Source organism: Myxocyprinus asiaticus, chromosome 15 (genome assembly GCF_019703515.2).
Source record: "Myxocyprinus asiaticus isolate MX2 ecotype Aquarium Trade chromosome 15, UBuf_Myxa_2, whole genome shotgun sequence".
NCBI classification, from domain to species: Eukaryota; Metazoa; Chordata; class Actinopteri; order Cypriniformes; family Catostomidae; genus Myxocyprinus; species Myxocyprinus asiaticus.
In genome coordinates this window covers 27,327,285-27,333,451 of record NC_059358.1, presented here as the reverse complement: position 1 = coordinate 27,333,451, position 6,167 = coordinate 27,327,285, and positions in this window count along the sequence as shown.

Below are 6,167 nucleotides of genomic sequence, written 5' to 3'. Positions count from 1 at the left end.
TCCTGACCCTGAGAGAGCAAGCAAGGAGCAGGTCAGAGTAAACACCCCACTTTTAGAAGAACACACAAGTGTGTTACAGGTTGTTTAATCAGCCAGATATCAGACGGTACGTGATATGGGCGTTTGTGAAAGAGAAAACAGTTGTAAAAGAGCAAAGGCAGAGACAAAGGGCAATAAAATGTTTGGGACCTTGAGTAAGTGAAGGAGGAAGTAAAGCATCGCAGAATGGTGGGCTGAAGAGTGGGGAAGACACTTCACAAGAAGGGAGAGAGGATGAGAGAGGTTTAGAGTGGGAAGACAGCGATGAGGAGTGAGAGATGAAAGCATAAACAGATCGTGCGATAGAGGTGAAAAGAGGGGGTAGAGTTGTGCCACTGGAAAGTGCTGGGGTTGCTGGAAAGAGTCGCTCACGAGCCCTGTGACATGCACTCTCTCTCTCTCTCTCGCACGGCCATTTTCACTCCATATCTCTACTGTATATCAACACATCACAACACAAACCTCCATCAGAAAATACAGAATGAGGACACTTGCTCACACGGCTTTTTTCCAACCTCACACGTCCACATTGGGGCATGAATCACCCTGTAGGAACCCAAAACAAGGCAAAGAAAACAAAATAACCTGTACATGTTGTGATTTTAAAATGTAATATGTCTGAAACAGGAAGAAGGGGTGGGTTAGAGGCTTTTTCATACTCTTTATTATCTGAAAATAGAAATGCCCAAACAGTACCAGAAAAAGTTTGGACACACCTGCACATTCTTTATTATTAGGATTTTTCTCATGTTGGAATAATAATAGTAAAGGCATCAAAACTATGAAATAACACAAAAGGAAGTATGGGGTTAAGTAAAAGTGACCAAAAAAGTTAAATCGGAAATATCTCATATTTAAGCTTCTTCCAAGTAGCCACCTGTAACTACAGTATTAAAGCTTTGCACACTCTTGGCATTCTCTTAACCAGCGGCATGAGGTAGGCACCTAGGATGCTTTTTAAACAGTGTTGAATGAGTTCCCATGTATGCTGGGCATCTGGCTGCTTTTCCTCACTATTTGGCCCAACTTAACTATTAAAAATATACTGTGTGTGTGTGTGTGTGTGTGTGTGTGTGTGTATATATATATATACACACACACACACACTTTTGACTGTTACTTACTGTACAAGTTCACTGTAATGTAGGTTTTGCCAGTATTAGTTTACATTTAAATAAGAAAATGTGGTTATAATAATACTTTAAATAAGATATAATATAAATGACAAAAAATAGCTTTGTTTCTTATTATGATATACTGTATAACAAAAATGCTTTCTAACATAAAGATTGTGATATACATGTTCAGGACAGGATTAGCATCTTTAGTTTTGGAGTGTTTGACCAATAATAATGGTTATGAACTGTCATAACAGCTAGAAAAAAAGAGAGGCAAAGAATTTGATGGTAATAGATGTTAATAGTGATTACATTAAACATTAAAATGTATTAGTTTTGGCAGAAGATGAAACTCATCAATATTAAAAGTTTTTTAAGACAAAGTTTCAAAGTTGGTCAGGGAATTAAAAGTGAAGAGACAGTATTCTATATTGTAGAGAGTAGAGAACAACATATTTTACTAATGTCACAAAATAGAAAAAAGGTTTAATACTGACGATGTACTAAACATGTCAAATGGACAGAAATAACAATATGTAATGGCCAGTTACTTATGTAGATTTTAGAAACAGTCTGCTAAAGTGATTTATTGTCAAGGTTAAGTCCAAGTCCAAGATCTATAGGTGAGATCTTGCAATACTGCATGCTTAACACAAGGAGGCAGCATTGCCCCATTCACCACTGTGAAGACTTTATAAGTCTCCACATTGCACTTCAGTTTTGGAACACTCCATTTTAACTTCACTGGTCATTTATCAGACAAAAATAATGTGAAAAATTAATGTTTATGTTGGAAGTAATGTTTACATTCATAATACTGTAATATACAGGTGCACACACACTACCAAACTACCAAGAGAGGTCACTGATTGCTTATTTAGGTTCCTATATATATATATATATATATATATATATATATATATATATATATATATATATATATACTGGCGGCCAAAAGTTTGGAATAATGTACAGATTTTGCTGTTTCAGAAGGGAATTGGTACTTTAATTCACCAAAGTGACATTCAACTGATTACAAAGTCAGGACATTGCTGATGTAAAAAACAGCACCATCACTATTTGAAAAAAAAAATCATTTTTATTCAAATCTAGACAGGCCCCATTTCCAGCAGCCATCACTCCAACACCTTATTCTTGAGTAATCATGCTAATTTGCTAATTTGGTACTAGAAAATCACTTGCCATTATATCAAACACAGCTGAAAGCTATTTGGTTCATTAAATGAAGCTTAACATTGAGTTGCCACAGTATGCAATAGACTGGCATGTCTTAAGGTCAATATTAGGTCAAAAATGGCAAAAAAGAAACAGCTTTCTCTAGAAACTCATCAGTCAATCATTGTTTTGAGGACTGAAGTCTATACAATGCTTGAAATTGCCAAAAAACTGAAGATTTCATACAAAGGTGTACACTACAGTCTTCAAAGACAAAGGACAACTGGCTCTAACAAGGACAGAAAGAGATGTGGAAGGCCAGATGTACAACTAAATAAGAGGATAAGTACATCAGAGTCTCTAGTTTGAGAAATAGACGTCTCACATGTTCTCAGCTGACAGCTTCATTGAATTCTACCCGCTTAACACCAGTTTCATGTACAACAGTAAAGAGAAGACTCAGGGGTGCAGGCCTTATGGGAAGAATTGGAAAGAAAAAGCCACTTTTGAAACAGAAAAACAAAAAGAAAAGGTTAGAGTGGGCAAAGAAACACAGACATTGGACAACAGATAATTGGAAAAGAGTGTTATGGATCTTAACCCCATTGAGCTTTTGTGGGATCAGCTAGACTGTAAGGTGCGTGAGAAGTGCCCGACAAGACAGCCATATCTATGGCAAGTGCTACAGGAAGTGTGGGGTGAAATGTCACCTGAGTATCTGGACAAACTGACAGCTAGAATGCCAAGGATCTGCAAAGCTGTCATTGCTGCACGTATATATATATATGTGTGTGTGTTGTGCGTCTGGCGGGGTTAAAGTTCATGACCCCAGAGGTCAGACAGCAAAGATGAGTGTCACAGGGGTCTCAGGCTATTTGGCTGCCCCGTCACCATATAACATGGATTCCATGGAAACGGCACTGCTAAGGGAATCCTTGTAACAACTGCAAATGAGAGGTGAGTATTAAAGGGATGGTTCACCCAAAATTAAAATTCTGCAATTATTAACTTTCTGTCATGTTGTTCCAAACCCATATGACTTTCATAGAGAGCCGTTATAGGCACAATGTTAACCTCACTCAAGATTCACGTTCATTGGATCTTATATCCATCCATACAGGAAAAAGTCAGTTGTGTTTGAGTTATACATTCTGCCTAACATCTTCCACAGAAGAAAGAAAGCCATACAGGTTTGGAACCACATGAGGTTAAGTAAATTATGACAGAATTTTCATGTTTGTGTGAACTATCCGTTTAACTACAATCATGACATTAATTCTAGTTTGTGTGTGCCCAAATAGTGTGTGAATTACTGTAAACAGGAACATCTCATGATCCACCAACAAATATGCCTCCATAGTCTTAATGATCTAGTATGTTTTCATCTCTGTACCGCTCTCTCTCTCTCCCTCTCTCCATGTTTATCTGATCAGCTGTCTGTTTAAGAGAGTGAGCCACAGGCCTCACGAGAACCATCAATCTTATAGCTGTCACAGCTCAGAGCTGCACGTGCTTGTGTGTGTATGTGAGTGATTGGATTCTAACTGTTTCACACAGCAAACACTCTTTGCCCCACAGACACAATCATGTTTACTCGAACACAATTCCTTCTTAGTCTTTCATACTGATAAAGTTTGTATGTAGATATTTTCTTGATCTTCTACTTTCTTCAAACTATTTAGGCTGGCCTTCTACTCCTCTTATGAACGAATCACAAATGTCCATTCTCTTCACTTTCAATTTGCTCCTCCAGCTGTTAAACTATCAGCACATCCATTAATGTAATGATCAAAATACTGTCTTTAAACTGCTTTTAGACGTTTGCTCTTTCTTTTCTTCTTTCTCTCGTTCCTTGCTGTTGGTCAGCCAACACTGTGACATCACTGGACACTGTTCTGCACTGTGATTGGTCATTGGTCCACGTTGCCAGGCAACAGCAGTGAAAGGTCTCTTGTGTGTGTGTCTGTGTGCATGTGTGTTTGTCTGTGCTTATGTGTGTGTTTTTACCCCTGTGACAGACAGTGAAATGGTGAACGGAGAAAGGCTCTTCCACTGATAAGTTTTGCTATCTGAAAGGGTGAAATTTTTGTGTTAATGTGAGGGTTGTGTATTATTTTTCACTTGCATGAATGTGTGCCTATTTAATATTTATTCTTATATTTCTGTCTGTGTGAATAAACGTGTGTGTTTAAATGCATGTGTGTGTGAGAAAGAAAGAGAGAGAGAGAGAGGAAGAGGGTGTATGTGAGTGTCTGGGGAATAGGTGGTTATTGTTTTTGACATAGACCCTCATATTTCTCCATCGATCGATTCTTCTGACTCCCGACATGACAATAATCGCGCGCACACGCACACACCCGGGCCACTTTCTATCAGTAGCATTATTACTGTGCAGAGGTAGAGGGGGAAATAAGGGGAGCTGAGAGGAATTCATACGGCAAAACGAAAGATAACGCGGATTGCAGGAGAGAGTTCCTTGAAAAAGTAGCGCACAGTGGGAGAATTAATAGTAAAATCCCACGAGGAAAGAAAAGGACAGGAAGAGATGAAAAGAGATGGTGAAATAAATGAAAAATTTGGAAGATAAGACTAGAAAGTTGCAGGGTGTTAAAGAGTGTGACCAAGCCGGCTCTCTGTGTCACTGCTAATGGCCGGCCAAACTGAATTGAAGTATTTCTTTGTATAATACTGTAGTATACAACCTTCAGATGTTTTGGATGAATGGGGGTCATCAAGAACACGCTGCTGCAGTATAATAAAGGAAGAGCATTAAAAAAGAGAAAATTAAGGATTCATCCCATCATGTTCCAATAAAAGTAGAAATGAGGGATTGAATTGGGGAGGATGGTAGGGGGAGAGGGTCAGTAGCGGTTTTAATCACCACGCAATTGCGTGGGGCCCCGGACATCGGGGGGGCCCCTGCCATGGTAGGAAAGCTCTGCAAAAACTGCTTGAGGGGTGACATGTTGTTCTGGGTACACGCACGCGGTTCACGTTAGAAGCCGCCGTGTCGGGACTGGTCAGTTTTTCAAGTTGGGTTCGGGCTTGTTATTTATGAAAAAATATATAGGCCGTCTGAACTTGTTACGCCCATGCACTCTCACTCACAGATACGCGCGAATGGATGAGTTAGGGGCTGTTCACATCGAATGTGTTCTTGTGTGCGTCTGCTCTATTTTTCCATTGTTTTCCTGTGTAAAAACGCACTGAACGAACGTCCTTGACTGCTGCACCATGTCTCGCTGTTTCTTCAGTGTCTCACGAAGGACCGGCACATTTTTAGACACTATGTCAAGTTAATAAGAGCTTTAGGTTTCAAAAATGCATGTCAAGACACCTGCATTCTGCTTCATTCGTTGCGCTGTGTCTAGATTGTTTTAAGCGCAGGTGTCAAAAAGATTGAATGTTCTGAACAAGTTCAGGTTGCAAAGTGGAGACTGTTACAATGTTTAACATTATTTTTCTGCAACAAGCAAAGTTTCAGCGCTTGATAAACGGCAATGTTTTTTTTTTCTTTCTTCTAGTGTGCTGAGGGGCCACCGTATCTTGTATGTTGACTGTTATAATTCTGTTACGAATGTTGCCTACGATGCTAACATAAAATACAGCCTTAGCATCAGAATATAAGCTCCAGGTGAAAGTAAAGTAAATAAGACAGGAATACTATTACTATTGTATACAACAAATCCTAAAAATAATACTGTATCATGTTATAATGACAATTTGGATATTGATAAATAATTGATGGGTTATAATAATAATAAATAACAACTGAATTCCAAAATGTTACTGGGTGTAGTAGGTTTTGCACACCCTGTTCACACACACACACAC